Below are 24,994 nucleotides of genomic sequence, written 5' to 3'. Positions count from 1 at the left end.
AGGGCAGGTCACAACAACAATAAAACAGTATACAATAAACAAATCTAATATTTAAAAAAATATCTAAAAAACCCATTATTTTAAAAAAACATACAACACAAGCATACCATACATAACATTATATAAGCCTGGGGGAGATGTCTCAATTCCCCCATGCCTGACGGCAGAGGTGGGTTTTAAGAAGTTTGCAAAAGGCAAGGAGGGTGGAAGCAATCCTAATCTCCGGGGGGAGCTGGTTCCAGAGTGTTGGGGCCGCCACAGAGAAGGCTCTTCCCCTGGGTCCCGCCAGTTGACATTGTTTAGTCAATGGGACCCAGAGAAGGCCAACTCTGTGGCACCTTACCGGTCTCTGGGATTCATGTGGCAGAAGGCGGTCTCGAAGATATACTGGTCCAATGCCATAAAGGGATTTATAGATCATAACCAACACTTTGAATTGTGACTGGAAACTGATCGGCAACCAATGCAAACTGCGGAGTGTTGGTGTTACATGGGCATACCTAGGGAAGCCCATGATTGCTCTCGCAGCTGCATTTTGCACAATCTGAAGTTTCCGAACACTCTTCAAAGGTAGCCCCATGTAGAGAGCATTACAGTAGTCGAGCCTCGAGGTGATGAGGGCATGAGTGACTGTGAGCAGTGACTCCTGGTCCAGATAGGGTTGCAACTGGTGCACCAGGCGAACCTGGGCAAACGCCCCCCTCACCACAACTGAAAGATGGTTCTCTAATGTGAGCTGTGGATCAAGGAGGACGGTGTGCTGGAATCCAGAAGAGGTGATGGCTTGCATGCCGGGAGGGATGGCTCTGTGTGCCATTTTTGGCACACATGCCATAGGTTCGCCATCACGGTCCTATAGCAAACAAGCTTCATCTCCATGCTTTATTTTTGTAAAACATTCTGCAATTCAAGCTAATTCACTTTATTATATGCTTTCATTAAACCACAAAATATACAATAATGTTGCATTCGTATAGTCATTTCACCTGCTGACATAAATGCTATATACTTCATTTTTATATCCTTTCTCTTAGAGACAGCCATTTTGTAATAAATACAAATTATATATTCAGGGCCACACCATCAGCATGCGAGATTGACTTATCGTGTATGTAGTAATAGATGTCTTACCTCAATCCACTGCCAACTTCAGAGTAAAATTGCTCGCTCTCTCTTTGGCCAACTTCATATGTTACTTTTGCTTTTCTGCCATATGTTACAGAGTTGCAGCTACTTCATTGTTTCCAGTTTTGCTCTGTAAATATCCATATGACCACTAGGGGGAGACAAGGTGTCAAAATTGCTCCTCCTCCTCCTTTGCTGCCATCTAGTGATCATGTGACTTTTGATGGCCTCACTCCCGGTAAGTCTGATTCATTCCAAGGTTGTCAATATTTATGGTAGCTGATGAAAAAAAAATTAATGAGTGAAATAGTTCAGGATGTATCCAAATAGCTCTTAAACATTGTCCTTTTTTTGTAGAAACAACAATACAAAATAGAAGAAATATTAGCTCGCCTCTTCAGATCAATGTTTCCCTCCTGACTGGCTTTCTCTGTCCCTACGTTACAAGAAATAAACAGTGTTTGAGGGATAGATGATTGCAAGACAACCAATTGATCATGTGTGAGTGCTAGTCTTGTTACAAATGGAATTATCCCTTTATCTGGGCAGATGGCTTGTGAAACTTGTCAAGGGTATCCTTTATTTCCTCTTATATTTAATTTGATCCTGGAACTGCTCTTATATTTAATTTGATCCTGGAACTGCTGGCCTATCTTGTCAGCCAAATGGAAAATATTTGAGGCAAAATACTATCTGGAGAGACACAGTAACTGTTGTTATATGCCAACGACACCTAAATTTCATTTTAATAATTATCTATTTCTATACATCTGATAATTTATCAAGTAATTTGGTTACTTGGAGGATGAGTCAGACATTTTATGTAGACTGTAATGTATGCAAAGTGGTCATAATTGGGGTTTAATTATTTGAATCCTTTTAAATATCTGTGAATAACTACTGCAAGGAAATGTTCTTCATTTGTGGATTTAAATCTACCCAACTATTTCAGATAAAAGTGATAAAGATAGATCTTAGAAATCTCACTGGGTTTATGGGGAATGTTAAGTGTTAAAGACGGGTTTCTTTTTCCTTTTCTTTTTGTGACCCTGCAATACCTTTTGTCGAGATGGAGTCAGGGTGATTGAATGGGATGAGCATTTACTGACCATTTACCCCTCCTGATGCCTATGCAAAGTTTCACAGCAGATGTTTCTCTTTGAAAAAAAGTGAGAGAGTCATCTGTCACTGCCTAGGATTGGTCCACTGAACCTTCCGAGTGGAAGGCGGGCACATTCACCTCTATGCTGTTACACTGCTAAGTGTTAGCCTGCTACATTTACTTAATGCTATTCCCGTGCTATTATCATTAAATTGTTTTCAACAGATTAATACAATATTATGTTTTTTAATGGAGAGCACAATCTCCCAGTCATTGTCTAAATTATAGCTACCATATGATTATGGGGCTAAAGGCATGCATTTTGACTTCAAATGTTTTTACAGAATGGAATAACCAGATAAAAACCATTATGGCACAATTAGTTATTATGTGGCACCTTCGACACCGTGTGGGGTTTTAGCTCCATTTCCAGCTCTAGCTCTATTGCTTGGACATAAGTATAATTTGTTCATTATTCACATGACAAACTTATAGTCTGGGACAGCCTGTCTGAAAATTGCTGATAATCCTTTTCTTTGAAGTTATAGGTAAGAAATGGTTTTAATATTTTAAACCACTGCTTGATTTCACAAGTTCATCCTCATGCATTAACAGCAACTAAAACCCCTAAATAGTATTGAAATGTATTTTAGATCATTATAAATCTACATTTAAAAATAAACAGCTTAACTGCATTTCTAAGTTAGGTATTAGCTACTTTAAAAAAAATTGCAACCACATTTACAATTTACATTAAAAGAAATGGGATATCTTCTATTAACAAATCAATAACTAGGTGTCTTAAGGACTACTAAATGTATTTTTTATTATCTTAAAAATGATCAACTCAAGGGAAACTTTTTTAAAAAGTTTACTGGCTACCACAGGTCCAAAATGGGTTGGTTACTTGTGAAGAGTTATTGTCGACCATACTTTCTTAGAAGTTTAATATGGGCAAGAAGTTATTCATTGTTATGATATTGCTCCATTTGGTTTCACAGCTGTGTGTTTTGTTAATTGGGTATTACAAAGTTCAATACAGAATATTCTTTTGAATTATATATGAAAGGAGATGGTGAAAGGGACTCTTTCTGAAAGAAAAGTAACATTTAGCATCAGTGAGATATGCTCATTTTCAGTTTATGAACTAATCCTCCATCAATATAACCGAGGACAGAAGTTACTGATCAATTAATCTAGGGGTGTCAAACTCAAGGCCTGTGGGCCTTTCCAGCCTGTAGGGTGCTTACATCTGGCCCACGGTGCCCCAGAAAGAGCAAAGGACTTGCCCATGGTGCCTCTGCCAGCAAAAATGAACTCGGGAGGGCCATGCATGCCTCCGGGTCCTGTTTTCGACTGTGATGGCTTCCTACAGCCCCCTGCCAGCAAAAATGGGGTCCAGGGCATGTCCCTAGCATGAGTGATGTTGAACTGGACACACCTACCACATTCATTCACACCCGTCCCTCCAAGGTCAAACACAATCATGATGCGGCCCTCAATGAAGTTTGATACTCTTGAATTAATCCATACAGTCAGGTTATAATGAAACCAAAGCGATTGAAGGTAGATGCCACAATACTATACTGATCAAAAAGGTAAAGGGGACACTTAAACAACAGAATATAACTCCAAGTATTCAATGAGAATATTTCATTCATTCAGATCTAGGATGTGTTATTTGAGTGTCCCCTTTTATTTTATTTTTGAGCAGCGTATCTTTCTATATCAAAAAGCTAAGTTGATCACTGGGCTCCTAGCTGACACTGTAAGAGAAATATACCGAATGAATAATCTTTAGGGGTTATACATTTGGTTTTGTTATATTAAAAAAGCAAAGAAAAAGATAAAAAATTACAAATAGAGTGTGGCCCAAACACTGAAATCCTTGAATAAATTATTGGAAGAATTGCCATATTACTTTTTATTCTATTGAAATCATTTCTGATAATATCAGCATGCCCAATAACAATGTTGTTTATTGTGCCAGAATCAGTTCAATTTACACTCTGCAGGATGGACAGCTGTCTGATTTCTCTTATCTGTCTCCATTTCAGGGTCACAATACTAAGCCCTGAGCTATTTCATTTAATTTATGCCTTTCTAAGGTATAAAAATAAGCATGTGAATTTGGCCTCCACAAGAGGTACCATGTTTCTGTTGTCTCCTTGCCTTTTGCTGCCTTTCTCCATTTTCTTGGAGGAGTGGAATCTTTCTCTCTTTTTTTATACTTAGATTTAAAGCAGAAAGTTAAAATAAAATTGTAAAAAGGAGGTAGGTTGAACAATGATAAGAGAACACACATTAGGAAACAAAGAAGAGAAACTCTGACAGGAAATCATTCAGAAAGAGGGGTGGGCTGACCATAACTGGGACAGCGCCAGGGATGGCATTAATGAAATCATTTGCATTGTTCTGTGGGGCTCTCTGGTAGACTCCTCCCAAAAATTCACAGGTACAAATTTCAGACACACACACGTTTGAAAATTCAAAACAATGTTCTTTATAATGAAAATTCACTTAAACTAAGCCCTCTTTTGGTATAGCAAAGAGCACTCATCTCCAAACAAACTGGTAATTTGTACAAGTCCCTTATCAGTTCTGTGATACTTAGCTTGCAGCTGTGAGGCAATTCACAGTCCTTCTTCTTTCACAAAGTGAAACACACTTTGCTCTGGTTTAGTTTCAAAGCGGGGGAAAATCAACACACAAAGAGTCAAAGTCAATAAAGCAATCATGAAACACAACGATCAGATAATCCTCCACAATGGCCAAACCCACAGGCTGCTATTTATAGCAGCCTCACTAATTACCACAGCCCCACCCAACCACAGGTGGCCTCATTTTCTTTGATAATAATCTCTCAGTTGTTGTTGCCTATGCATCGCTCTCCGCATGAGTGGCTGTATCATTAACTCTTGTTCTGAATCCAAGGAGGAGCTAGATAATTGATCTCCTTCTGAGCTATCTGCCACACTCTCCTCCTCTCTGTCACTCATGTCTTCTTGGTCAGAGGAGCCTTCATCAGCAGATTCCACCGGGACCAAAACAGGCCTGCAGCATGTGGATGTCTCCCCCACATCCACAGTCCTTGGGGCAGGAGCTGGGCCAGAGCTAACCACAACATGCATGAATTCTACTATTGAGATAACTGACTCCCTCCCATGCACATAATCCTTGAAGAGAGTGTAAAGACAGAGAAAGTGTAAAAGGAGGAGTAAGTCAAATCATTGGAGGCTTTCAAGAAAATACTGGATAGCCATTTGTCTGAAATAGAAATGGACGCTCCTGCTTAAGAAGAAGTTGTTCTAGAACAGGGATGAGTTCTAACTTACCTTGCTGCTCATTTGCTTCCTCCCATGCTGTGTGGGCACGTACTGCATGGCACACATGGGGAGTACTAAAAAATTCCCCTCAAAAAAGCCAAAAACAAGATGGCGAGGCATGCACAGTGTTGAAAACCTGGCTTCTGTGCATGTGCAGAAGAAAAGAACCCTAGAAATTTAAAAGAAAATCAAAAAAATATGGTGGGTGCCAACAGACCAGCACTGACTGAACCTATTATGTGACATCATTGAGATGTCTCCAGCAGTTTGCTACTGGTTGGGGTGAACCGGTCCAAACTGGGAGGAAGCCATCTCTGGTCTAGAAGACCTCCAAGGTCCCTTGAAACTCTGTTATTCTATGTTCCATGTCCACTTGTTTTCTTGACTGTAGAATCAACAGGGCATCGCTTCCTCTATATTCATGTGGACCTTCTGGGTGGAAAGGCCAAAACTTTAAGTTGGTGGCCAAAGTCTTACTTGCTTTTTACTGCATAACGCACACAAAAAAACAGTTAGGCTTCAATTGTTCAATATCCCTATATTGAAATACCATATCATATTAAAGTTGAGAGATGATTTAATAATAAATTGATTAATCTAGTTCTATATTAACATTTTGTGGATATATCTTTAGTTACTTCAAATGTCACTCATTTCATTACTGTTCTGTATATTCTGCCCTCATTATATTAGCACTGTTATATTTGATTGCACTTTAGCATATCCTCTTGATCTTATATTTCACCCATAAAAATGTTTTAAAACAAAACAGAAAATGATGTGTTTTTTTAAATAGGGAGGCTTCAAATATGGCCACCATCTTCATTTCCTGAATCCCTTTTGAAATGACCGAGAAACACGGTTTCCAACTTCAATTCTTTATTCTCAGCAGGAGACTAACAAGCCGCAGAAACACTTTCACTCTGGTGCGTGCTCGGCAGAAGACACGTAAGACCGGAGGCACTTCTATTTATACAGTTTCGCCCGGCAACAAGCGACGCCTGACAGCTCTCCAAGATTGGCGCCAAAACACAGCAGCCAATGAGAAACAGGTAAACAACTCTTATTAAAAATAGTGAATCCTGCTTAACAACTCATGTTTTAAACTTTACCCTGTTACAGAACTTTGTGGAAACTTCTGGACATAACACCCCTCCCCCTTCTGGCTGTTTTTTTTACAGATGTTTATTCAGACAAACAAGTAATAAAATCGTCCAAACGGGCAGGCCTCCTTGGTGTTCGCTCCGACCGGCGAGGCTCGTTCAGGACCTGGGTGTCCACAGAAGAGGAGGGTTCCTCGGGTCCTGTTGATGCAGAGTTTCCACGGCTGGAACATGGCAGAGCTGGGGCAGCGCTGGAGTGGTCACTGAACCCAGGTAAGTCCCAGTCTATTTGTTCCTGGGTTCTGCTAGGTCTGGTATAACTCCCTGTGGGGCGTGAAGGAGTAGAGACCCCATTACTTGGGTTAGCCATATTTTCCCTTATACTGGCGGCTTCCAGTCTCCCCCATATATGATCTATGTGCCTCTTCCAGAGGCGGCCATCACACAGCTTGACCATATAAGTTTTAGGACCTGTTTGATCGGTCACTATTCCACTCTCCCACTGTCTGCCCCTGTCAAAATTTTTGACATACACGTTTTGGCCCACAAACACTGAGCACTCAGGGGTTGTTACATTTTCAGGCTTCAATTTTACATAAGAGGGGTGCAGCCTATCTAAGGGAGACCTCAACCGTCTCCCCATGAGCAGCTCGGCGGGGCTCTTCTGAGTTGTTAGGCTTGGCATGATGTGCTGTGTGAGTAGAAAAGTATCCAGTCTTTCCTGTATATCCCCTGGTGATGACCTCTTGATGGCCGCCTTGGCCACACGGACATACCTCTCCGCCATACCATTAGCCCAGGCTGCGTGGGGTGATACCAAGGCATGTCTGACCCCCAGGTGGGCTAAGAACATCTATAGTTGCCTGGAAGTAAATTGGGGCCCATTGTCCGAGACCAGGACATCTGGACACCCATGAGTTGAAAACAGTTTCCTTAGGGCATGTAGATGTGGTGGACCCTAACAAAATTATATCTAACCATTTGGAGTATGCATCCACCACAATCAAAAACATATTGGTGCCCACTGGCCCAGCCAGGTCAATATGCACCCTTGACCAAGGCCCCTGGGGAGTGTCCCACTGTGAAGGGGTGGTTTTTGGGGGGATTTGGCCTTGTCTCCTGACATGGGTTACATGTGGCCACCCAGTCTTCAATCCCCTTGTCCAACCCTGGCCACCATAAGTATCCTCTGGCCAAGGCTTTCATTCTGACCACCCCTGGGTGCCCTTGATGTAGCATTTGCATGACCTGTGGCCTAAGAGCAGTAGGGATAACCACCCTGTCACCCCACAAAATACAGTCGTGCATTACTGAGAGTTCCAACCTCTTAGTTTTATATTCACCCACTGAGGGGTCTTCCCCATTTGGTGGCCACCCTTTCAGAATGTACTGCAGGACTTTCCCTAATACCTGGTCCTGTTTAGTTTCAATGGCCAACTCTTCAGCAGTCACAAGGGATGGTGTGCCTAAGTCAATGAGGAGGACATCCCCTGCAGGGGCTGGGTCCACCACCCTCTGTCCCAATGGACAGCGACTCAGCCCATCTGCATGATTAATCAGGGAGCCCCCCTTATGAATAAGGATATAATCGTAGCCTGCCAAAAAAATAGCCCATCTGGACATGCTGGGGGACATAAAAGGAGGGGTTGGGCATCCGGTGGCTAGCAAACCTAACAAAGGTTTATGGTCCGTGACCAATTGGAATGGTCTCCCCAACAAGTAGTTGTGAAACTTTTTCACCCCAGTCACTAATGCCAATGCTTCTCTATCTATTTGTGCATAATTGCGTTCCGCTAGGGACAACGTCCTTGAAAAGTAGGCCACTGGTGCTTCTTGGCCATTAGGTAATATATGGGCTAGGACCCCACCCACCCCATACGGGGATGCATCGCATGTAAGCCTAAGGGGTAAAGTAGAACTGTACTGGACCACTACACTTTGCGATGTTAAGAGGTCTTTAACAGCATTAAAAGCCTGTCATTCTGTCTCACCCCATTCCCAAGTCGCTCCCTTGTGGAGAAGGCGATGAAGTGTCTCAGCTGCGGAGGCTTTCTGTTTAAAAAAAACAGAATAAAAATTCAATAGCCCTAGAAAGGCTTGCAGCTCCGTCTTACAGGTGGGGGCAGGGGCATCCTTAATGGCTCTAATCTTCTCCTCAGTGGGACGTATCCCTGCTTCATCTATTCTGAAGCCTAAAAAATCCACCGAGGGAGTTCCCCACACACACTTTTTAGGTTTAAGCTGTAAGCCTTTAGCTTGTAATCGAGTCAGAACTTGTTGGATTCTGGAGTGCAACTGATCTGGAGTGTCCCCACAAATTAATATGTCAACAAAATAGGGGACCACCCCCCTAATTCCCCAAAGTAAGCGTTCCATGAGCCTCTGGAAGATACCTGGGGCCACGCTAATGCCAAATTGCAGCCGTGTACATTTAAAGGCGCCTCTGTGCGTTACAATTGTTTGCGCCAGGGCTGTGGCATCATCCATGGGCAACTGCTGGTATGCCTGTGCAAGGTCCAGTGTCGCAAAGATTTTTCCAGACCCCAGGGTATGCAGCAACTGCTGCACTACAGGTATCAGGTACGAGTTGTGCTGTAACGCCTTATTGAGGGTAGATTTATAATCTGCACAAACCTGCAGGGATCCATCAGGCTTTATGAGGGTTACAATAGGGGTTTCCCATGGGGCATGTTCGACAGGAACCAAGATCCCCTGAGCCTGGAGTTTTTGTAACTGGGCATCCAATTTATCCATAAGTGGTAGCGGTACCCTGCGAGGTTTTAATCGAAGGGGGGGAACAGCAGGATATAAAGAGAAAGAAATTGGCGGCCCCTTATAAGTACCTAACCCATCCTTAAAAACCTCAGGAAATTCTTGTACAAAATCAGGTACCTTCAGACAAGTCAGTTTGTGAAGACCTGTAACAGCTAACCCTAAGGGAGCCATCCAATTTAGACCCAAAAGGGAATGATTAGCCCCCTCAACAATTAGAATAGGTAACATATGGTGAACATTCTTAAATGTTACAGGCACTCTAGTGCTTCCCAAAACCCTGATCGGGTGCCCCTGGAAGTCCTTGATTGTAATGTCCAGCGGTTGCAAAGAGTCCCGTGATAACTCAGGCATATAAAGTCTCAGTTTATGCCACGGCATTAAGGTAAATTTGGAGCCTGTATCCAGCTCCATGTGGCATGGGTGGGGGTTTAGCAAAAGAGGAACAACAATTTTATTAGGGGCAGGTAGATAGGTGCCACAGTCTCTGTGTGTGCGGTTACCTCGGTTGTTCCATGGCCTCCGGTTCCCTCATCCTCGTTGCCTGAATGGGCGGTAGAACCATTGAGCAGGAAAAGTAGGCAGCCGGTCCTGATTGAAGGGGATGTCATCGGGCAGGGTGGCTCGGCAGATGGCGGCAATGTGTCCTCGTTTGTCGCAGCGGCGGCAGAAGGCGTCCTTGAAGGGACATCTGGACCGTGGATGTTGACCCCGGCATCCGGCACAGGCTTGGAAAGGCAGACGAGGTTGTCTGGCAGGTGGTCCTCGAAGCTGGCAGCAGTGGTCCGTATACGCGTCGAAATCAGAGGAGTTGTAGTCATGTGGATGATTGATGGGGGCACGTGGAGCCTCAGCAATTTTGCACACTGTAGTCAGCTTGTCATTAGACTTTAATTCAGCTGCAGCGGCTTCCGCAACTTCTGCTGTCTGAGCAGCCTTCATTACATCCTGTAGGGAAGAGTCATCAGCTACAAGCAGTTTGTTCCTGATGGACATATTTCTCATACCAAAGATAATGGCATCTGTCAACCTTGCCTCAGGATTTTCAAATTGACACTTGGCTAATATAGTTCTGAGGCGGGTGGCAAACTGGTTAATAGTTTCTCCCTCGGCTTGAGCCATTTGGGAGAACTGGGGTCTGAAAACCCTGGCAGGTTTGGTTGGCTTACAATGAGTTGCCAACTTGTCTCTCAAAGTTTGCCATGGCACTGAATTAGCAGGTTCAGGGTCGGTCAAAGTACCGGCCAAATCAAAAATTTGCGTGCCACAATAGTTTAGAAATAAAGCCCTTTTCCAGCCGTCATCCGCATCTTTCATGCCGGTGGCTTCAAGAAAAATTTCAAATTTGGCCATATAGGCAGTCCAAGTTGACCTCTCAGGGTCAAACAGTTCAGGTGGCTGGATTATCGAAGGGGTTGCCATAATGATTTTTCCGTAAAGAAAAAATCGCCTCTAGACCCTCGTTGCCAGTGAAATGACCGAGAAACACGATTTCCAACTTCAATTCTTTATTCTCAGCAGGAGACTAACAAGCCGCGGAAACACTTTCACTCTGGCGCGTGCTCGGCAGAAGACGCGTAAGACCGGAGGCACTTCTATTTATACAGTTTCGCCCGGCAACAAGCGACGCCTGACAGCTCTCCAAGATTGGCGCCAAAACACAGCAGCCAATGAGAAACAGGTAAACAACTCTTATTAAAAATAGTGAATCCTGCTTAACAACTCATGTTTTAAACTTTACCCTGTTACAGAACTTTGTGGAAACTTCTGGACATAACACCTTTGCACCTGATATTTCCCACCTTTATTATTGATACTTATATATTATTTATATTTTTAAAAACTCAAGATAGTGAACAACATGAAATGCAGAAAAAAACCCCAATTGCTAAAAACCTGCCTTCCATTGAGGACCTTTATACTGCATGAGTCAAAAAGAGGGCTGTGAAAATATTTACAGACACCTCACATCCTGGACACAAACTCCTGCAACTTCTAACTTCAAAATGACGTTATAAAGCACAACAGAACAATTAGACACAAGAACACCCCCCCCCCCGGAATGTCATCACCCTGCTAAACAAATAATTCCCTCAACACTGTCAAACTATTTCCTAAGTCTCCTATACTATAAATCTTCTCATTGTTCCCATCACACATCTCCTCCCACAAATGTCTATATGATTGTAACTTTGTTGCTTGGGTCCTCACAATTTATATTGACTGATTCCTAATACAATTTGATTGCTTATTTGCTTAATGAATTAGATTTGTATACATATTGTTTTTTGTATTGTATTCTGTGAGCCACCCCGAGTCTTCGGAGAAGGGTGGCATACAAGTCTAATTATTCTTCTTCTTCTTCTTCTTCTTCTTCTTCTTCTTCTTCTTCTTCTTATTATTATTATTATTATTATTATTATTATTATTATTATTATTATTATTATGTGCACCAAGACAAGTCCCTTGTGTGTCCAATCACATCTGGCCAATAAAATTGCATTGCAGTCTATTCTATTCTATTCTATTCTATTCTATTCTATTCTATTCTTAATGCTCCTTCCTCTTCCTATTTTCTGCACAATAACTCTATGAAGTGTTTTGGACTTAGAGAGAGTGATCAGCCCAAAGTCACTCTGAAGTCCAGCTCTCAGCATGTCATTCAAAAACCAAAGGAGACCCTCAGCCCAGAGAACATACCTTGCAATGCATTGTGGGCTTACACAAAATGGAAACCTTTTGCTCATCCAACATCTGTAGCTTTATTTATTTTTTCTTGCTTGAGACGTTGAAGCCAGAAACAGGCTAATATTTGATAACTTGACAACGGAAAAATTAAGCAGCCCATTTACCAGCCTTGACAACTGATGAGATCAGATTGGTCTCTTCCACAACAGCTGATCGGCTCATTGCTATGGAAACCAGCAGGAGGCAAAGTACCATATAACAGGAGCTGTTGTTCGGAGAGAAAGGTTAATACACAAAACATATGAACAAGTTAAGAAGTGATTATAAAATTCTGGTGGCTAACGAAGAACTGCCTTCCTCTGAAACATTTTAATTTTTTTTTAAAGGAAATAATCCACAGAGAAGGCCTCTCAAAGTTAATCAAAAGTTTGATTAATGCTTTGCTAAACGAAACTTGTAAATTAAGTGCACAGGAAACTGCCATTGTCCATAAAGCTTTCTGGTGTGATCCTTTGTGTGTGTTTGCGTGTGTATAGTATTTCACAATAGAATGGAGACTTAAAACATGACTCCAAGTGGTTTAAAAATGCAATAGGAGCACACACTCATACCCACAGTAAAATCAATAGAGTGAGGAATGACTCAAGCAGCTTGTATTTTCACAGTGGTAATCAAAAAGTAATTTTAGATCCAATAATTTGTATTGATTGTTTGTGAAACTGTAACACCTTATGCCAGAAGCCTGGTTGTGTGGTTATAAATATGTGTACCATTTTGTTGTGCTTGTCCTTTACTTATTGAGTTTTATTTTCTCAAGAAGAATCTTATTTTATGCTGTTAATACACAGGAGCAAGGAGCAGCTTCATGAGAATTTTTTTTAACAGACTTTCAACTCCAGCAATCTTCTCTGTGTCTGCCTTTGTAGAGAGCTTTGAAGAGACAGACCCTGCCTTGTTAAGAATGTCTTTCACTGAACAAAGTGGAAAAGCTGGTTTTATCACCAGGAACAATTTCTGATCTTCTGAATCGAGGATCTAATTGTTGTCCAGGAATTGCTGAATTACAACTTCCAGAAATCTCGGCTGGCACGGCCAATAGAGAGCAATGCTGGAAGCAGTTTTGAGTGATAGACAAATGGTCATGCATTCTCAAATCCGTTTGAAAAAAAAAATCCTAGTCTGTTCTCTACCATCTAAGAGGGAACACAACTTCAGTATCTCTAGCCAGCATGTGAGTTGCATGGAAGGATCAGGTTGGGGAAGGCTGTGTTAAAATACACATTGGATGTTGCAGGTTGTTGGGTGATGGGTGGAAGCGGTCAGAGATGAAATGATACTGGTTTGGACTGGTTTGCCCGAATTGGCAGTAAAAAATGCTATAGGTTCGCATGAACTGATATATCTGATGATCAGCTGTTAAATGATCAGCTGTGCTGTGCAATCTAGATTAGCTAGAAAACAGGATTTCCTGCTTTCTAGCTAATCTAGAAACTGACTCTGTGGTTTCTTCCGCAAACCCCAAAAACCTTTACCTTAGATTGTCTGCAGTCAACCTCCTCCCATTTCTAAGAGGTCTGTAAGGGGCATGCATAAGTGCCTACTGTCCCTGTCCTACTGTCCTCTTTTATTGTTACTTTTTACTTATGTTTATACAAACTACTACTATTTTATATGTTTGACAAATGAATGAATGAATGGATAAATAATCTAAATTGTGCGGCACAGCTGATCTCCCGCTCACTATTCTTCTTAACTTTGCAGACTCAAAATGCTCCTTTTTCAGCATTGCATGATAATGCATATGAAGTGAACCAGTAGCAGAGGATTTCACCCCTGGAAGCGGTAATCCATCAAAAGGGATTTCACTGATTTGACACATCAGGGCTATGAAATCTACAGGGGAATAGTAACCAGGCTGTGTGACAATGTCAAAACTTTGTAGATCTTAAACTTAGAGATAAGCCCTTTATGGAATTCCATCTCAGATTCAAGAACTATTGACCTGGTCTTGCCTGGGCTATGGTATTACAGGAATGGCTGACCAAAATACAATATTCCTTTCAAGAGTTTAGCAATTAGTACATTTAATTAAAGTCTAAATTTTAGTTTAAAACCTGCATCCTTGTCACGAGGGTACCAAAACAGCTTATTTCATGTTACTCACCTGTGCTTGGCTAATAATTCTTCATGTAATATATTCATAAGTCTTTTTGTGCCATTGCTATTAATGATGTTTCTAAATCTATCTTTCAGTCTTTTCCTCTTTTATTAATTTTGCTAATTTAAGGCTTGTCTTATAATTGCAGGATGGCTAAATCTACTAAGGTAGAGGGTTACCACTTGGAACAAAGAAGAGCAGCGCAAAATGTCCACTCAAGGCTTCCTTCATCTTCACTTCAGCCTTAATTGACATGCAGGAACCTTGTCCATGAAAGAAATAAGTACCAGTCACTTTACTCAACTAATTATGATTCTTGCCAGCACAATTGGAATTGTATGTTTGAAAGGTTGTTTCTTTTTATTCACAATTATTTAAAATAAATTAGAAGTGGGTGCATCTCATTTTAAAAATGTTTTAAAAGTTTTTATTTTCCTCACACATATACAGTGGGGAAAAGAAGTATTAGGTCAGACACGAGTTGTGCAAGTTCTCCCACTTAAAAAGATGAGAAAAGCCTGTAACTGACATTATAAGTAGATCTCAACCATAAGAGACAACATGATAAAACACATCCAGAAAATCACATTGTCTGATTGTTAACGAATTTATTTGCAAATTATGGTGGAAAATGAGTTTGTTGGGATACGTAAGGCAGGAGATGGTCCAATAAGTAATCTGTTCCTAAGCTATGTAGGGCTTTATAGGTGATAACCAACACTTTAAATTACATTCAGAGACCTATTGGTAGCCAATGCAGCTCACGGAGTGATGGTGGCATATAGGTGTACCTTGGTACACTTGAACTGCTTGATCAGCTGCGTTTTGGACTAGCTGCAGTCTCCGGATGTTATTTAAAGGTAGCCCCATGTAGAGCGCATTGCAGTAATCGAGCCTTGAGATGATGAGGCCTTATCGTCTATACATATTCATTTTCTGTCCAATCATAAAATCACCCCATACATTATAGTATTCAGAGTCTTCGTTATCTTTAATTTTCATTGTCAATCTATGCATTTCCACACATTCCAATATTTTTTTGATTACCTCCCCTTCAGAAGGGGCTTTTATTGCTTTTTTGCATGAATTCAATTCTAGCTGCAGTGATTATATGATAAATTAAGTATGTATTTTCTTTATTAAATTTATGTAGTAGTATACTCAACAGGGATATCTCTGGTTTCAGCTCTATAAATTGTTTCAATATTTTTTCTATCCATATTTGGATTGAACTCCAATACACTTTGACTTCAGCACATGTCCACCACATATGGTAAAATGAACCTGGTATTTGCTGACATTTCCAACATTTCATAGATTTATCTTTAAACATTTTAGCTTTCCTTTTTGGTGACATGTACCATCTATAAAAAAAATTATACATGTTTTCTTTGTATGCTGCTGCCATTGTCAATTTATAGTTTCTTTCCCAGAGCTGTTGCCATTTGTCCAATTTTATAGTATATCCAAAATTCCTTGCCTATTTAATCATCATTTTCTTCATTTGTTCTTGTTCTAAATCAATATATCATAAATCATTATACAGCTTTTATTAGTCTTTCATCCTTGTCCCTTGTTTAAAAATTATTTGAAACATTTAATACATAAACGTTTTAACAGGTTCAGCAGCATTGCTTTAAATTATTCATCATTAATTTGGCTGAAGCTAAATTCAGGACGATGCAATTATTATAGATACCGAGATATCAGTAGTTTAATATATTTGACATCAACAATGAATTCTCCAGCATTACCCATTTAATAAAATGAATTACCATTAGAACTTAGGCAACTATGTTTGTTACAACCGAAAATCTAGTTACAGATGCTTCCCATATTTGGTAAGTCCTGATTCATCTTTATACAAATATTTCCATGAATCATAACAAAAGGACATAGAAATGAGCATTGCGAACATAATGTAAAATAGTACTGAATTAATATCGATGGGACTTTCTTGTATAAAGTTGTATAACCTTGGAAATTCCTTTATTTATTCAGTCCTTCAATGTATTGTAATTCTAGTTGCTCTTGGTGTTTACATTTTATATGTAAAAAAAGGATTTGTTTTCATATCATTTTTATAAGCCATTAAAGGGATGGACAGCATATCCATTTCTTAAGTGAAATTAAAAACAAAACAAAGACCCAAACACAATGAAAATATTTACACATATTCCCCCCCCCATATAATAAATATAAACTAAAACATAGGAGGAATAATAAATAACATGTGACTGCTTATTAGATGAATAAATCATGACAAATAAACACTTTATTGGATTTACCCCTTTGTGTTATATATAATCATAATAGTAGCTGTCAGTCACATTTCAATATAACTGATTTTAAGAGTTCCCTGCATTATGGTTATATAAGCCGTCACACAGTTCATCATCTCTGCATTCCCTTGATGTGATCAATTGTGATGTCACCATATGTACATTCAGTGTGATTTAAGAGTTCATATTCTCTTAGTTGAGATAGGGGTGCTACAGCTGTTTCTGCGGAGGCATCTGTTTATGTTAACTTGCCCCCTCTCTCTTTTTTCCCAATGTGGTCATTATTGATGACCTTCTCAGCAACACATTTAAGGTCAGATAAGCAAGTTAAAGGGACAGTAATTAGGAAATGGATTGCTTGACTAATAAGATTCTACAGCTTGGAAGATGGTGCCTTGATATTTCACTTACCTCTATTAGAAACAATTGTTACTGGCAACTTTCAGAGATTTGCCAGTAGTCACTTACAATTTGTAATTCTCTTCTTCTCCTTGACCCTGTTCCCCTTAACTGTATATACTGTTTTCTTTGAGAAATAGGTGAGCACGTTCTTTCATACTACCTGTGCACCGAGCCAATTTAAGGCTTGCTGTTAAATATAGATATTGCCTGAATAATCTTTGGCGCATGTGAAAAAGCACCCTTTAAAATGCAGATCGTAGCTAATTTCATTTTTCTTTCATCCAATTTATCTTCTTCGGGTCCTTCAACAGGTGAAGGTGGCATTCATTATACCACTGTTGTCTATCATTTTATTCCCACAGCCATCTTGTGAGATAAGTAGAGCTGATGGAACTTGGGTGGCCCAGTCAAGTTCCATGGATTTGAATTATTTTGCTTCCAGAGTCTATTGAAAACTCTGATCACTTCTTCGCATTGAGCTTAAATATATTGGTATCTCTTGGGAGTGCACCTAAGACAAGAACCTTATTCCTGCATTGAAAATTCAAGATGGTTGCTGCACATATTTGGAACACAGGTTGTTGATAATTGTGTTTGAACGACTTTCAGAATGCTTTAAAAAAAACATATCCTTGAAATATAGCTTGTTTGTTTGTTTACACCACTCGGAAAGAAGCTGTTTCCACTGATATGGGCATCATCTGGGTGCTGCATCCAGACAATATGAAGCAAAAACAATTGGATATAGTTTTTAAAACAACAGAAAGCAGAAAAAGAATAACAATTAAAAAACAGAGATTATAACAGCTATGTTGCTCAAGGTACTGGAAGCAATCTATTAATAATTTCTGAAAAATGGGTAGAATGATCGATTGTTATAAAATTGCAGGGCCACAAATCCCTATGCTTTAAAAAAATAAAAATGACCCAATTATGAGTTCATCTAGCTGAATCAAAATGTTAAACAGCTTCCTTGCTGTGAATTAATTACGTATTTCTATGGCTCTTTCATCGATTTCCAGGACATTGAAGGTTCCGTCTGTTTTGAAACATCTTGGGGTATGGTTACAGGCCTTTTGGGGCAATCCAAAATGTCAGGATGTTCTGCAGCCCTCTCAAACACACTTTCCACAAGCACACAAGGTTACTTTGTGTTTGTGAAAAGTGGGAGGCAGAGATGATGGAGTACAATGTCTAGTATGAGCAAACCCCAAATTGTACTGTTAGATTTGGCTTCTAATGACCTTGGGAGATTTTCTAAGTTAGCCGTTATGAACTCTCCACATTCCAAAGTTTGGTTCAGCTACAATGACCAATCCCTTGTAATCATAGGTAGGAGTGTTGTAGAACAGATATAACCCATCTTTTCCCGAGATCTCTAGGCTATTAAAGTAGGCTACTAAAGGCAAGCAAACTGAAGGTCATTCTGAGCCATTTAAAATGCCTCTTTTCTTTAACTTTCTGATCTTTTAGATTTTCTTATAGAGGAGTTTTCTTGCAAGCTGAACAAAAATTAAAACAAGAAGTTGAACAAGTACTTAAACAGACGTCTTCATAACAGTTTTCTTTGGAACAAAAGAAACAATTCTTCTTGAAAATTAGAATCAGCCTGCATGCTTGTCTCAACAAAGGTGGGGGGAATTCAGATAAAATAAACTCTGTAAGCCTCTGATTTTGCTTAAAGATAAAGAAAGTACAATAATGCATTTTCCCAGAATGACAGCTAGTGATATCTGCAAATGGCTTTCATCAGAAGAAAGCCAGTGTACAACTCCAATCAATACACTGATAGTCTGTAATGTAAAGATTAAGATCAGAATATTTAAAAATTTAATACACTGCTTCTCCATATAGCACTTTGGAAGTCAATATCTTTGGGAATCCGGTCCATTTCCCTGGCTTGAAAGCATTATATATTTAAGGTTTTTAAATAATTCATCAAGTCCATGTGATTAAAATGAAAAATGTGAGTCCATCCATTATCTCCTGCAGCTGCTGCTTAGATATTAGTTTGCGTAACTGCTCAGGATGCGATACTTAATTGAGACTTCAATAGATGCACCACTGAAAAGAGGTTATAGGCCTGTGAAATATAGAATGCAACATAAAGGTTGATCTTTAAAAGGGATTTATATGCAAACGCAGGTTATTGTCCAATATTTACATTTATGGGCCATGCTTAAAATGTAATTACTTGGCCATAAAAATATGCAGATAGGACTGGATATACGATTCTTTGTTAATTTCATTTTTCAGTGCTACCGTTAGAAACTAAAGCATGCAGAACAATTAGCAAGGATTTTTTTTTCATGGCTGTAACTCATGTTCCTGATCATTGATGCATTCACATCCTACGTTCATAGCCAATCTTTCATTTTCAGACCTTGTTCACAGGTATACTGAATGTTTAGCCCAATGAGTGCAAAGCACCCCTGTAGAAATGTATATGTCAAAATTCTGTGGAATTCTCTTGTACAAACCATTGGTTGTAATGGAACGGCTTGCCTTTATAAGTTGTGGGTGCTTCATCACTGGAAGCTTTCAAGAAGAGACTGGACAGCCATCTTTCAGAAATGGCATAGGGCAGTGATGGCGAACCTTTTGTTTTGCTCTGCTACCAAAAGGGCATGTGTGTGCACAATAGTGCATGTACATATTGTCGTGGGAGGGATTCAATGAGAGAATCAGCCCGCGTGAGCTGAAATGAGACTACCACGGAGGTCGATGGAGTTGAGCTACGAGGAGACCTTCATAACAAAGTCAACTTTATTAGAAAAGTTTAAAAAAATGATAATAATGACTGGAGAGGCAGAAAGCATGTCCTTACATCTTAAAGACTAAGGAAGAAAGATGTCTGCTAGCTTCTCTTCCTGTGTAAGAAAGGAAGTGAGGAAAGCAGTGTTACATCATAGAAAGGGAGGAGCTACATTAACAAACAAGAGTTAACCATTTAACTACTGGATGTTTCTGAATTTCTTTGGAGGCTGTCAACCCACAGCGTGACACATATGTCCACACCCACAATGCAATGCCTTCCCCCTCCCACATGTACACACAAACCCCTTGCATGAGCACAGGCCTCACTGAAGTCTCAGGACTTCCGATAGGCCCTTTGGGCCATTTGCTGTCCTCCTCAGGGTTCAGGAAAGCCTCCGGAGCCTGTGGATGGTGAAAAACAGCCTACCGGGCCGACTGGAAATTTGGAAACAAACTCCTGGTTGGCCCATTGGACTGGTTTTTGCCATCCACAGGCTTCGGAGGATTTTCTGAAGCTGGGGAGGGTGAAAATGGCCTCCCTCTACCCTCCAGAAGACCAAATATCTGCTGGCCAATGTGCATATGCCCGCTAGAGCTGACATAGGGCAAAGCCTCACATCCCCTCAGATATGGCTTCGTGTTCTACTTGTGGCACCCGTGCCATAGGTTCATCATCATGGGTATATGGTCTCTGTTTGAGCAGGGGGTTGGACTTGATGACCTACAAGGTCCTTTCCAATTCTTTTATTCTATTCTATTTTCATGCTATACTTGGAAATCCTTTATTGACAGACTGAAACCTGGGGCAAAACATCCTTTGTGTCTTTGGGACTGAGCCACAATCTTATTGTAATATGAAGTATGAAAGCGGGAACCTTCCTGCAGGCTTTCCATGTACAGGTAGTCCTCAACTTACGACCACAATTGAGTCCAACATTGAGTTAAGTGAGGCATTTGTTAAATGCGCCATCTGCCCCATTTTAAGTGAATTACTGCTGTTGGTAAGTTAGCCAAGTTTTAAAATGTTTTACGCCGCCCAGAGTCTGGTAGGAGTTGGGCAGCTTATAAATCAAATAAATTAAATTAAATTAAATTATTATTATTATTTTATTATTATTTATTGGATTTGTATGTCGCCCCTCTCCGCAGACTCAATTAGCAACCCAATTGTGTTGAATCTGGTTTCCCCATTGACCTTGCTTGTCAGAAGGTCTTAAAAGAGGATTGAAGGACACAGCCACAATCATAAATATGAAGCAATCATCCAGCATCTGAATTTTGATCATGCGATCATGGGAGATGTTGCAAAAGTTGTAAGTTACTTGTAACTGTGAAAACTGGTCTTTTTTCAGTGACATTTTAAATGCCTCGATGTAAGTTGAGGACTACTTGTGAGAATTTGAGGACTACTTGTAAGTTGAGGACATAATTGTGAGAATTTGAATAATCAGCACCTCAAAAATAAGTGTTTGTTGGGGAGGGAGGACAAAGGAAAGGCAAGCAACTGCCAAATGTGTTATTTGCTATTTAGGGTAGCAAATGAATTTGAGGCGATCGCATTCTCCTCACAGTCCCAAGCATTAAATAAGGCTCAATTCATTGAGTCTGTTATGTACTGTGAATTATTGGCTCAGCTCTAATACGCTGTACTAATCTAAGCTGCTGTAGTCATCGTTCATTTTTTTTTTGGATTTGTCTTCCCCACATACTTTATATCATCTTCTCTCAGGAGTTACATCAGCTACCCATGGGAATGGAGCTGGGGGCTCTACAGAGGCACAAGTGAATTGCTAAAAAGCTGGAAATTCCCTTCTTCCCATTGCTGCCAGAGCTACAAATGCTTCTTCCTCTTTGTGTTTGCTAAATAGGCTTTATTTAATAACTAACCTCTATAGTAATGAGATTGAAATGCTTGCTAAATCAGTAGTTGGAATGCCAGGAAGAAAGAGAGAGGGGGGAAACAGAGGGAGGGAGGAAGGGAGAGAGAGGGAGAGGGACAAGAGAGAGAGAGAGAGAGAGAGAGAGAGAGAGAGAGAGAGATTTGCTTTCTTAGATTGGGAGGAAATAAAATCCTACAGCCATGTTATGTGTTTTAAACCAATTGTATTAAGAACTGGATATCTAGTTTTTAATCAATGCCAGAACTTTGTATTATGACCTTTGCAGATGAGAAGCTAGCATCGCCTACATCACAGCAGTCAGCTGTGATAACCTTGATGTACATGTGTAGAAGCTGGGCTGGATACCAAAACGAATATTTTAGATCACATAGATAAAGCATTTCTAAATCCCACCTCAGACAGTAAGTAAGACACTAAGTGCAATAACAGTGGCACTTAGACTTATGTACCACTCCACAATAATTTAGAGTACTCTTCGACCTTCATGCCCCTCCCCACAATCTGGGTCCCCATTTTACCAACCTCAGAAGGATGGAAGGCTGAGTCAAACTTGAAATGGCAAGGATCAAAGGAATCAAACGGCAGGGTATGAGCAGAGTTTTGCTGCAATAGTGCATTCTTACCACTGCGTCACCACAGTTCCTACCATGGTGGCACAGGGATTAGAAGGTGATCACAAATACAGCAAATAAAGGCTGCAAGCAGCAACATATCCTCCACGAACATCCTGAAATGTTATATGCTGGCCAGAATCACCTTCTGTAAAACAGGCTGCCACATAAATTTGATAGCTAAATGATAGGTAGACGATTCAGAGCATTCCAGAGTCATTTAATGACAGACAGAGATAAAAAGATTAATAGATAGATGACAGATAGATAATATTAACCAATAAGTGAGATATAATTTATTTATTTTATTTATTTATTACTTAGATTTGTATGCCGCCCCTCTCCGAAGACTCGGGGCGGCTCACAACATGTAGAAATAAATCATAAGCAATCAGACAAATTTAAAATATTTAACTATTTAAAAACCCCGTATGCTAACAGACACACACACAGACATACCATGCATAAATTAAACGTGCCCAGGGGGAGATGTTTCAGTTCCCCCATGCCTGACGGCAAAGGTGGGTTTTAAGGAGTTTACGGAAGGCAGGAAGAGTAGGGGCAGTTCTAATCTCTGGGGGGAGTTGGTTCCAGAGGGCCAGTGCCGCCACAGAGAAGGCTCTTCCCCTGGGGCCCGCCAACCGACATTGTTTAGTTGACGGGACCCAGAGAAGGCCCACTCTGTGGGACCTAATCGGTCGCTGGGATTCGTGCGGCAGGAGGCGGTCTCGGAGATATTCTGGTCCGATGCCATGAAGGGCTTTAAAGGTCATGACCAACACTTTGAATTGTGACCGGAAATTGATCGGCAGCCAATGCAGACTGCGGAGTGATGGTGAAACATGGGCATACCTAGGTAGGCCCATGACTGCTCTCGCAGCTGCATTTTGCACGATCTGAAGTTTCCGAACACTTTTCAAAGGTAGCCCCATGTAGAGAGCATTACAGTAGTCGAACCTTGAGGTGATGAGGGCATGAGTGACTATAATGTAGGTAGATAGGTAGATAGGTAGATAGGTAGATAGGTAGATAGGTAGATAGGTAGATAGGTAGATAGGTAGGTAGGTAGGTAGGTAGGTAGGTAGATAGGTAGATAGGTAGATAGGTAGATAGGTAGATAGGTAGATAGGTAGATAGGTAGATAGGTAGATAGGTAGATAGGTAGATAGGTAGATAGGTAGGTAGGTAGGTAGGTAGGTAGGTAGGCGGACTGCATTGGCTACCAATTTGTTTCCGGACACAATTCAAAGTGTTGATTATGACCTATAAAGCCTTACATGGCATAGGACCAGATTATCTCCGAGACCACCTTCTGCAGCACGAATCCCAGCGACCAATGAGGTCCCACAAAGTTGGTCTCCTTAGAGTCCCGTCGACCAAACAATGTCGGCTTGCGTAACCTAGGGGAAGAGCCTTCTCTGTGGGCGCCCCAGCCCTCTGGAATCAGCTCCCCCCAGAGATTCGTACTGCCCCCACCCTCCTTGCCTTCCGAAAAAGTTTAAAAACTCATCTTTGCCGCCAGGCCTGGTGTTCCTTAGACCTTCCCCCCTGACCGATGAATGCTTAGTTTGACTGCTGAATGAATTATATTGATAGTTTTTAATTAGAATTTTAAGATTTTTTTTTAAAAGGTATAATTGGATTGTTATTATTGTTTCCTGTTTTTTCTGTATATGCTGTGAGCCGCCACGAGTCCTCAGAAAGGGGCAGCATATAAATCCAATTAAATCTAAATCTAAATCTAAATCTAAATCTAAATCTAAATCTAAATCTAAATCTAAATCTAAATCTAAATCTAAATCTAAATCTAAATCTAAATCTAAATCTAAATCTAAATCTAAATCTAAATCTAAATCTAAATCTAAATCTAAATCTAAATCTAAATCTAAATCTAAATCTAAATCTAAATCTAAATCTAAATCTAAATCTAAATCTAAATCTAAATCTAAATCTAAATCTAAATCTAAATCTAAATCTAAATCTAAAATCTAAATCTAAATCTAAATCAAATCTAAATTTAAATCTAAATCTAAATCTAAATCTAAATCTAAAATCTAAATCTAAATCTAAATCAAATCTAAATTTAAATCTAAATCTAAATCTAAAATCTAAATCTAAATCTAATCTAAATCTAAATCTAAAATCTAAATCTAAATCTAAATCTAAATCTAATCTAAATCTAAATCTAAATCTAATCTAAATCTAAATCTAAATCTAATTACCGTATATACTCGAGTATAAGCCGAGTTTTTTAGCCCCAAAAATGGGCTGAAAAACACAGCCTCGGCTTATACTCGGGTCATTGACAAAGTCACCACACGAGGGCGCCATTGCTTGAGCCAGAGCGAGGAGGCACCAGCTTTTGTCCCCTCTTGCATGCCGTAGTTCCTCTCCCTGGCTCAAGCAAAGAAGGCAGCCATTTGCAATGGTGAGTCGGATTAAAAAGGCCCCCTGCTGTCAGATTCTCCTCCCCCTCCTTTGAAAGGATTTAAACTGTTTAAAAAATGGTATTTTGTGGTAGTTGCTGTCCTTGCTTGGATAGGATCTAATAATGTGTTATGAGGCAGAGCTAGACAGGAATTCTTTTTCTATCTGTCTATCTTTCTATCTATCTATTTTTCTATCTATCTATTTTTCTATCTATCTATCTATCTATCTATCTATCTATCTATCTATCTGTATCTATTTCTTTCTATCTATCTACCTATTTTTCTATCTGTCTGTCTACCTTTCTATCTATATCTATCTGTCTGTCTATCTATCTATC

Source organism: Erythrolamprus reginae, chromosome 2 (genome assembly GCF_031021105.1).
Source record: "Erythrolamprus reginae isolate rEryReg1 chromosome 2, rEryReg1.hap1, whole genome shotgun sequence".
NCBI classification, from domain to species: domain Eukaryota; kingdom Metazoa; phylum Chordata; class Lepidosauria; order Squamata; family Dipsadidae; genus Erythrolamprus; species Erythrolamprus reginae.
The sequence above is the reverse complement of the archived record's forward strand: the minus strand, read 5'-3'. Positions refer to the sequence as shown.